This window comes from Miniopterus natalensis, chromosome 5 (genome assembly GCF_054644295.1).
Source record: "Miniopterus natalensis isolate mMinNat1 chromosome 5, mMinNat1.hap1, whole genome shotgun sequence".
Taxonomy (NCBI): Eukaryota; Metazoa; Chordata; class Mammalia; order Chiroptera; family Miniopteridae; genus Miniopterus; species Miniopterus natalensis.
Genome location: NC_142085.1, coordinates 76,837,386 through 76,849,041, shown reverse-complemented (window position 1 = coordinate 76,849,041; position 11,656 = coordinate 76,837,386).

Here is an 11,656-nt window from a genome sequence, read left to right as displayed (position 1 = left end):
TGAGAAGAATATGTATTCTTTTGTTCTTAGATGAAGTATTCATTAAATGTCAATTATATAAATTTGATTGATTGGTGCAGTTCAGTTCACCTATATCCTTATTGATTTTCTGCCTGGATGATTTATCAATTACTGACAAAGCAGTGTTGAAGTTGCCAATTATTACAGCAGGTTTGTTTATTTTCCCCAACAGTTCTGTCAGTTTTTGCCTGATGTATTTTATTTTGAAGTTCTGTTGTTAGGTTTATACACATTAAGGATTTTTATATTTTCTTGAGCAATATGCTTCTCTGTTCTTAAGTAATGCTCCTTTTTTATCCATGAGAATTTTCCTTGTTTTTAAGTGTGCTTTTGATGAAATTAATATAGTTACTCCAGCTTTCTCTTGATTGGGGCTATCTTTCTCCCTCCCTTTAAATTTAACCTATCTATGCCTTTATATTTAAAGTGGATTTCATATAGACAACATATAGCTGGATCTTGTATTCACAAGATACTCAGCTAAATGAAGCTATGTTTACAGAATTAAAATAAAGTATGGCAACTATGTCTCACCAAATGGAGAATTTCAAAAAAGAAGTAGAAATAATAACAATTATTATTGTAAATAAAAGTTTTTAATTTTAATAAAAATAATGGATAATACAAAAATTCTGGAGCTGAATAGTAAAATAACTGAAATTAAAGTGGAGTTGACTCAACAACAGATTTGAGCTGGCAGGAAAACATAATTAATGAACTTGAGCATAGGTTTATGGAAGTAATCCATACTGAAGAACAGAAAGAACAAATAAGAAAAAGAAACAGAGCTTTATAAATTTAAGGAATAACATCAAGTATGGCAACATATGAATAAAGAAAGAACCAGGAAAAGAGAATATTGGGAAATCAAAAACAACAAAAATTATTTTTAAAATAATTAACAAAATGTTCCCAAGTTAAATATAAATCCTTAATCTAAACATATGATAAAATCAGCAAATGTTAGGTAGAATAATCTCAAAAAGATCCCCATTCTGATACTTCATAGCCAACCTAGTGTAACTCAAACATGAAGAGGAAATTTTGAAGGCATCAAGCGAAAAGTGGCTTATCATGTATATGAATCTTCTATATCAGCAGTAACTAACTCATCTGAAACCACAAAGGCCAGAAGGCAGTGGAAAAACATATTTAAGTTTTGAAAGAAAAAGGCTAACAACCAAGTATTCTATATCTTATAAAACTACCCTTCATAAATAGATACAAAAAAAAGGAGCAAGTTATGTATATATGCATTATGCCATGAAAGAACCTCAAGACATTTTAGTGAAAGAATCCAAACACAAGAGACCACTTATTTAATGATTCAATTAACCCAGAAAGGACAAAGCTATAAAGACAGCAAGTAGATTAGTGGTCATGTACAGGGGGCAAGGAGGAAGAAGTATAAACAGTACATGTGCATAAACAACACATGTTCATTTGGGGTGACAAAACGTTATAAAATGGATTTATTAACATGGTTTTGCAAATAAATTCATTTACCAAAAATCATTGAATTGTACATTTGAAAAGAATGAATTATATGATAGGAATAATATGAGTAAAATTTATTTAAATAAAATAAGAGGAGGAAGGAACTGTGCTAGAAACAGCATTCAAAGAAGAGTAAGGCATGATCTCCACCTTTATTAGCTCACAGCTTAGTGAGTCTAGTGAGAGAGACAGATAACTAGAGATTGTTCCCACCACCATCAAAAATAGAAATGAAAAATATATTCACCAATAGATTCCAGTGGAATTTTCTGTTTGAAATAAACTTAAGTATTGTGGTTGCCAATCGTCATGTTTAAGGAACTGAAAGTTCCTCTTATTTATCCCGCTGAAAACTATAGTATAATCTGGAGGGTAGAGAGAAGTGAAAGTGAGTTGATGATTTGGAAACAGAAAGATGTCTTTTCTGTGTAGAATCTATTATAAGACTGAAAACTTGCAGTAATGCACATTAGAAATGACAGTTGACAGAACTAAGCTAATGGCACAGATGACCCTAAAATGGCAGTAGGAAAGAAGTGATATTTAAATGATACACTTGCTATGATTTAGCATAAAGCAACTTGATAATTACCTAAGAGTACATTTAAGAAAATTTATCATGCTCAGATGTCGAAAACAAGATAATTCTGGACAAACCTATATTTGCATTGGTGTTTTTTTATATAATGATTCAAAGATAAAAGTTTACACAAACAGTGTAAATATGCTGTTATATTTTACTTTGCAGTTGAGGCCACCCTAACCTCTAAATTACAATAATGGTTAATACTGCTCCAATGTGGAGGAGTGGGTATAAACAGTGCATCTTCCACAGAAGCACTTCTACAAGTCCACATTTAAATGTCAGCTACAGGAAATTAGAGATTTTTGTCTACTTTGTTTACTTCTAATCTACGACACTGAACACATTTCCTGTATGTACTAGGCACAAACTTTGTTTTGCTAAATAAATGGATATACACAAGGATTCAGGGGAAAAAGCTCTTAAGAGGAATGCTATTTGTCACTAAAGATGTCAATGTTGAAGAAATTGTTAGAACTGACATATCAAAAATTGAAAATACATTTCCCAGGAATTTGTAATAGAGTTTACCAGAAGGGGTCAGTACCATTCTACCTTGCTCCCAAATATTATGAACTAGATGTAAACAACAAGAAATTTAAACTTTCTTTAGGAAGTAACAAAGAATTCAAGTATCTAATCAGAAGAAATATTTTATATCGTTTATAGTAACTCAGTGAGTCCTATAATTGTAGTAGTAGTAATGGCAAGTAATTTAGTAAGACTTTGTCAAATAATGCACATGTCCTATGAATAAAGCACTTGGACAGCAACCTTGTCATTGCCTGGAGGAAACTAACTCATTTGGAATCACAGGAGAGGGTGTGTGAAGATTTCTAAATCTAACTTGCTCATGTTTATCAACAGGTCTTATTATCGCAAATCTCAGGCTAATGTGTTGAGACTTGCTATGGGCTCGGAACTCTCTTAATTGCTTTCCACTGATATCTATGCCAGCAACAATCTTTAAGGTTGTTGTACAGCTGAGGAAACTGAGACTTTAAAGATATTAAGAAGAACGATATAAGCTCCGTGATGAGAGAGATTCTGTCTACTTCAGTGCTAGATCCTCAGTGGTACATTGGGAGAGGCCTGTTACAGGCTCAATTGCACCCACCCTTCAAATTTATATATTGAAGCCCAAACCCCTAGTATCTCAGAATGCAACTACATGTGGAGGTAGAGACTTAAAAAAGGTGATAGGTTAAAATGAGCTCATTAGGATAGGTCCTAGTCCAATTGGACTGATAGTCTTTAAGAAGAGGAAATCTTAATTCACAGAGAAATCCCAGTGGTGATCTCGCACAGAGGAAGACACCAGAATACAAGTGTGTGCACAGGGAAGCATCCATATGAGGACACAGTAGAAATCTAACCACCTGCAAGCCTGGGAGGCAGCCCTCAGAAGAACCAAACCCTGCTGACACCTTGATCTTGGACTTTCTAGTCTCCACAACTGAGGAAAAAAATTCTGTTGTTTATGCCACCCAGTGTGTGGTACTTTGTTATGGCAGCCCTAGCAAAACAATGCAGTGGTCATTAATATCTGTTGTATAACTTAAATATTTTGTCCAAGTTCACAACATATAGCATGTCTGCAATCAGTCGGCAGATAGACTCCAATTTGTTATATTAGAACCTTCTGGCTTATAGGAGCTAATCTGTTATGTTACTGCACCAGCCAGGTTCTTTAAGGGAATTCTAAATTAGGTAACTTCAAATTCAAATTTATTTGCCATAAGGATTTTTCAACAATTTATATAAGGCTCATTTTTTTTTTTTTTTGTAGTCTACATGTTTGAAACTACCTTTTCATGATGCTTAGAACTTGATCATAGGGCCAACTGTAAGACATATGTTCAAGCAAATGTAGCATTTGTTTTACAAGTTTCTCAAGAAATAAAGAATATTCGCTCCAACCAAAGAAATCAGTGGGCAAATATAGATACAAGTAAACTAAATGCAATATATATACCTATATATATCCATAAAATATTAGAGATTAATTATATATATATATATGTATGTATATACATGTCTTTATGTATGTATTTCTACATAGCATCAACACAACTGAAATATTAAGACATTTTCTCAACCAAAAATATATATGTATTTAAAATATCCAAGTAAATAAGTGTTATAGCCATTCTTATTCCTCTCACTGAATTCAGCTCTCCAGGAACAGAAGATTTGGTGGACCAGGTCTAAAATCTGATACTACAGAGATCTTGTGGTTTAACAGCCGACCTGCTCCAGCTGGGACACAGAATTAAGTTTAATCCCTGGGATCACAGAGTGTTACTGGATAACTCAACTGAAGAACACAGGAAAGAGAATAACTAAATTTATAAGGTCAGAAACAGATGTAGTTGAACAAGCTACACAGGTCTGGGAGTCAGAAACAATAAAAATAAATGAAATAAAATATAGAAATAAAGTACACAATAATATTGTCTGAATTTATTTTTAAAATGGCAACCTTGGTTTATTTTTTCCACATGAACTAAAGCTTAGCTCATATATTCTTTAGAAGGCTATATAGTCCATAGTCAATATTCATGCCCAGTTGTGAATTATAATCAAACTTTTGATATTGCATTCAGTTCACATTATGGATTACCTACAGAGAAAGTATTTTAAAATAATTGTGTAGGTCCTTGTAAATGTAAATAGCTTCTTAAATTGGACCACTGAATAGTACTTGAGTTTAATTAGTTAACAAGGATCTCTTCCTAAAAATTGTATTGTGCTGCTTTAGAAGATTATAAGCAGTATATTTAAGAAGTCTATGACAAATAAAATATTGTGCTGATAAGAGAATCTGTGTGTATATGTGGTGTGTTTGTACGTGTGTGTGCATGTGTGTGTGTGTCTCCTTAGCCTCTTTTAGTAGCCTACCTATTCTGAGGAACTGGAGCCACCCAGTCACTCCTGTAAATAGAAAGCTTCCCAAAACCTCAAATTCTATTATTAGCAATTAGATAGGTAACAACTAATCAGTATTCACTATTCTTATTGCCTGGCTTCTGGGTTATTCAAAGCTCCCTGCAATTTTGTTTTTTAAGAATGAAAAGAAGGGAAACACAAATCCTACCACTCTTATTTTGTACAATTTTGTTAAAATTATGATTTAATACCAATAGAATTTTCAACAGCTAGGCAATTTCCCCTGTTTTTATCCCAAAGTCACATCAAGTGAACCTGAATCCATGATGAATGTCTACATTAAAGCTATCATTGCTAATAGTATTCCATATCATTTGTCTTTGGTTCCGTGGGACCAAATTACAATCACCACATGACTGTAGCTTATCTTGTGATTAATGATGGTTTTACTAAGTCACTGACAGTGAAGCTTCTGGGAGGAAAATGGTAATATGGTTTGAAATTTTAAATTGCACATTTAAAAAAGCATTACGTGGTTTTCAAGAGATGGTTAATTTGTGCATGATAGGGGGTAAAATTCTAGGCCTTTTAGCAACTAGAAAGAGGAATTTCTTAAGACAATTACTTCAATTTTTAAAGGTCATAAGTAAGGTGCTATAAATAACAAATGTTTCCAGTGGAGACTAAAACATGTCTCAGAAAGAACGCTCAGAATTTTCAGATGAATAAAATTTTAATATACAAAAAAAGCAAAGACTCAAAAAACAACTCCAATAGAAAATAAGGTTAAATGATGTATAAAATAATATTTTGTATGATATATTTTAGGTTCAGATAACTGTTCTGCATCATTTCCTTTAGAGTCATTGGTGCATATCTAAGTCATTAGTGAAGGAATATTATCTTTTTGATATTTTCATCTGAATTACCTCAGTCTCAAAACTAATATGAACTTACATTATTTGTACTTTGACTAATTGGCATTGGTTAAGTTTAAGCAAAGAGAGATTTTAAAATTCATTTTGCTTCAGGAAATAGCCAATATCAAGTTTTGATTGAAACTTTATCTCTTTTTCTACATGAAATACAAAAGCTTTTTTGCAATAGCAGCCTCAGTTAAGTTCCATGATAATAGACAATTTGCAACTCAAATGCCCATAAAATACTTTCAAAATTCTGCAATAAGTCATAAGTAGCTTTGTCCTTCTATAATTTGGTCAAAATAGAACAGAGGAATCAGAAACTCCATTCTGATTCTACAAGTCAATTGACCATGTCTTTTCTGATTAAAATGGTCAAAATATGTCCATCTTTCAAAAGGCCATAATCATCCAAGTGACTACAATACTAACAATGCCAGCATAGATTGCCATTTTCTTCTGTCCTTTATATGGTATTTTAGCTGCAGAAAACAACAACAACAAAACAACAAAAATTACATTTTTTCTAGTGTGTTGATTCTCTCTGTGTCCTTGGGCTGAAATATATTATCCAATGCTTGATATGATATTGTCTAAAAGAATAAGTATTCAAGAATTGATATTCTCTTGAGATTATTTCTCCCCATAAAAATTGTATATGATTGTGGCTTCTGTTGTTAGTGGGAGTCATCAAAATGTTGGGGACTGAATTGTTTAATCTGAGCAAGTGATCAATTTTACTTGTGCTCACTCTGCTGTTAAGAAGACTAATTATTGGAGCAATTTTAGATGATCTTTATTTTCTAAGAGAGCTTAATGTAGACCATTAAACATTTATTAGAAACATATTTGTCTCTACGAAACTCTAAAACTAGAAGATTACTGTATTTTAACCATTTATTTTTTACTCATGATACTAACATTAATTTATCGGTGCTTATAAAGCTATTTAATTTTCTTGATTAATATAATCATATAGCATGTTACTCCAAGTAAAAAGAAGACAATTTATAATATATCTGTACAAGTGATAAGAAACAACTCTTATGCAATATTTTTTAAAAGGCCAAGTTAAAGAGACACATGAGACAATTGCTAAAAACAGAAGAAAAAGAAAGAATAGAAAATGTATATATTAAAGAAGTCACTGGCATAATAGCATGAGGAGCTCTGTGGACCCACTTCCCAGCAGAATAAAGCATGTATGTTCAAAATGACAAAACACAAACCATTTAAAGTCTCTGGAAATGTTGCTAACAACATAGAGCCAGTAAAGAAATATCTATTCAATAAAATCTACTAAAATTCAGTAGTAACAGTGAGAGGCTGTAATATTTCAACCAATATTCCTTTTTCTCAGCTTAGCCATATGGAAACTACTGGAAATTAATGGAATTAAAAACAGAGGATTCCCTCTATTTCCATCTCCCAGTTGGAGGAATAACTTTCCTAGATGATCAAGATGTCAGCATATCACATCCTGCCCTGTAAGTAGCTGAGTCTAAGCTCTAGGCAAGAGGTAAGGCCTAACACTTTTTTGCTTAGCCCCATTGGTGGGAGGAGGTTCTATCTTGTGTTTGGTGTTCCTGAGAATTCTGGTGCCCCAATCACCCTTTGCAAGGGCATAAAACAGTGTTTCCATGTTGAAGAGACAAGCTAAAAAGACCTGATGTTACTTCCCTTCTTCCCCCTACCACTCAGTTCCTAGAGTAGGTATGCCACTCAGTTCCTAGAGATATAGCACTATTGTTTCTCCCCCCCAGCTCTAGAGATAAAGCTCAAATATTTTGCTGGGGGGGGGGGGAGAAGAAAGAAAAAAAAATTATAAAATGTAAACTCATAAGTCTTGGTCTCTTCCAAAAGTAATTAACTATGTTGGCAATAAGGGGTAAAGAAATTGAAGCCTAAAGGTTCTCTCAAAAACAGTGGAGAATGGAAATTAGAAGGAGATTCATAGATTCAATGAATATATAGGCACAACTCTTGTCTGCTTCGTTTACCAGGAAGAATATGAGAAAAAGACAGCTAGGAAAAGCCTTTCTGGGGTCAGAAAAAAAATCTCAAATACTGACTTCTGTAACCTTTCTGTCAAAGGAAAATGAAATTAATTGGCTAGGCATATAGAATAATCCATGACTCAGAACATCATTGAAAATAATAAAACAATCAGACAGCCCTTAGTAGGTCTCAAGAGTGGGCTATTTCAATTACTGGATCTCAGCAGCGATTAATGGATTTCAGCATTGTTCAAAGGAACAGATAGCCAAGGAAAACTCTGCTAAAAACAATTGTTATCTCAAAGTAATTCTGCATGCCCCTTAGGTGCAATATCAAAAGCTTAATACTGAGGGAGTGAAATAGATTTTACTAAAATAACCCAGCCAGAGACTAAACCAATTAAACAAGCAAACAAAAATAGCAAGACTAGAATGGTGGGGTCAGTACCCAGAGTTGCCACATTTTCTAAAATATCCAGTTCCCAACAAAATTTCTGAGACATAAATAAGTAATTATGACTAATACACCAGGAAAAAATAATCAGCTTGCAACCTAAACTGTCTGTGAGAGTGACCAATGTAGCAAGTAACAGAAAAAAGACTTCAGTGAATACATTATAAACATATTCAAGGAAATAAAGAGAAATATGATCAAAGAAGAAAAATATGATGACAATTAAAATGATAGAAACTATTATTAAAAACAACCAAATAGAAATTATATAATTGAAAAGTAATATAACTAAAATGAAAAATGCACTTCGGGGCTCAACAGTAGATGTGAACGAGCAGAAGGAAAAATTAGTGAACCTGAAAATAGATCAATAAAAATCATGCAAGCAGAAAATATAGAAAAAAATGAATCAAAATAAAGCTTCAGAGAAATGTAAATTCCACTAAACACATCAACATATGCATCTTACGAGAACCAGAATAGAGGAAACAGAGAGAAAGAGAAAACATATTTAAAGAAATATAGGCTGAAAATTTCCACAATTTATTGTAAAACAAAAATCTACACACCCAGAAAGGTCAATGGACTCTAAGAAAAATAAATGAAAAGAGTTCCACAGACACATCATAATAAAGATACTAAAAGACAAAGACAAAGATAAAATCTTGAAGGCTGTAAGAGAAAAATGACTCATCACTTACAAGGGAACCATAAAATTAATATACTCCTCATCATAAAAAGTAAGGCTAGAAAGCGATGGCTTAACCTTTAAAACTGCTCAAAGAACAGCACAACCAAGATTTGTTACCAGCTAACCTAACTATCTTAAAAGGAAATTCTTCAGGCTGAAAGTAAGTGACCTCCGATGGCCTTTCAAATCTACATGGAAAAACAAATAGCACCAGTAAGGTGGATTGAGTAATTCTAAAAGATAGTATGAGTCCATATTTTCCTCCTTGGTCCTCTTAATTAATTTTAAGACCAACTGAATAAAACAATATGTAATTAATGTTTTTTGAGCCTGTATCATGTAGATATTTAATAAATTTGTCAGTGATAGCAGTGCAAATATAGTGGCTGAAAGCAAATATTGAGCTAAGAAAATGACTCCAGGTAGTAACTTGAATCCACAGAACAAAGGAAGAGAAACAGAAATGATAATAAGGTTAATACACCAAAAGCTACATATGAAAAAGGAACAATGATGTTCTTCCTTGAAATTTTCTGTTGATTATACACATTCATTGAATCTACAACAAAACTGCTTATTTATTGGTTTCATTGGCAATATATAAATTGTTACCAAAAATGGCCTTGGTGACAATGTGAGTTAAATTACTTCAAATTAATGAAACAAAAACATGATTTATTCTCTTATATATCAAACAGTTTATTAAAAATATTATTTTATATGTTGACTGAACAGATTTCTATTGCCATATTAGAATAATCAAAGATCGAAAACACATTAAATTGCACATGTGAAAATCCACAAACTGACACAAACTCTTACATCAAGTTATTTTGAGTTACAAAATAGTTAACATATAAACTAAGATTAGTGTGTGATTAGGTCATTTCTGCAAACCCTATGAATCTTAGTGGATTAAATCTGGTATGAAGCCTATACAATATATTTTAGATATATGCCATAATTGGTATTTATTAATCTTAAATAAATAATGACAAGAACTCATCTTTCCCATATGTGAATTTGACATTGTAATTGAGACAAGAGTGAGAAAGTTTGAATAACTCATTGTTTCACTCCTAAGCAGAGCTTTAACCCATCTCATAAATATAGAAATTTGTAATATTTTAAACCATTACTAGGTAAGGAAACTCCCTGGGAAAAACTTCCAAATATATAACCATTTTTAACATTAGAAATAAGTTGACTATGACCTAAATAAGTCTATCATTGGTGTATTTTTAGTTCATGTAGAAAAGGTCTCTTGATATTATAATGTATCTCTTAACTTCTTTTCAAAGAATTATCCCCAAGAAAAAATTTTTAAATGTTAAAGAATGAAAGGTCAGTATGTCAAGGTGTTGATTTAATTGTAGATATGATAATTACTGAAATATTTTTGTAGCCTGTCTCACTGAAGCAGAAAAAGAAATCAAAATAGAACAGAATCTTGGGAAAGACTGTAGGTTAAGTATGCTTCTCTTCTCCCTCATTACAACCTGAGCTGGTCTATACCTACTGTTGTAACTATTAGAGTTCTTCTTAATATTTATTTGTGCAAAAAGTTCTACCACTAAAATATAAAATCTGCTTCATTAGAATACATGCTGACACAGAAAATGTACATTATGTCTTGTTCAATTTTAAAGATTAGGTTACAACACAAGATTGCACATATTTTTGATATAGAGAATAGATACCATGACTGGTTCTTGTACTTGGGGTCATTATTGTTTTCTCCTTTTGTGGCACTGTGTAATCTATACTGAGTATATTATTATGTATAAAAGATATAGTAATAACTTTATAAAGTAGTAAAGTAACATTCAATGAAAATAACCAAGAAACTAATTTCATGGTGTGTGTTTTTTTACCACGATATAGAAAAAAAATTACTCAATATTGCCATCAGATATTTATAAAGATTTGGGATCTGTTTTTATGTTTACCATTGATGGACAAAAGCTAATAGGATAACATATTTCCTGAGTAGGAACAGGAGTACATATTGGAATTAATAAATATTTCATTGTTTCAAATGTTATGTCCTAATCCTGTGTATTTTATTTGTTAACATTCTGAGACAAACTATTTCATCTTTCTGAGCCTCAGGTTACTCAGCTGTGAAATATGGTTAAAATAACTGATTTATGGAGTTAGAGGGGAGAAAATATAGATAAAAGGCCTAGTTCATCACAGGCAAAAAATATAGAAGACTCACCTTTATACATCATCTTTAAAAAATATTCAAATTCCAATATTTGCCTTTAAAAGTAAAGCAAATGACTTCTTCATAAGATATTTGACTTTTGATTTAGTTTTACACTGCATACATATTGTTAAATTCCACAGTCATGAATTAACAGTTTGGAAAAGGAATATTTCTGTCAATTTACAAAATGTTGGTAGAGCAGATCTCAGGAGTACCTATTGTTGATTTTCATGAATTTTCCTTTTCTGCTTGACTTCCCTTTTCATGGAAAGCTGCCTGTTTTACTGAAGATTGCTGTTTGCATTTAGTATAGATTTGTTCTTGTTAATATTTTATTAGTTACTATTTTTAGTGTCAATAAAAGACTATTTCTAACTCTTTTCTCTCCAGGC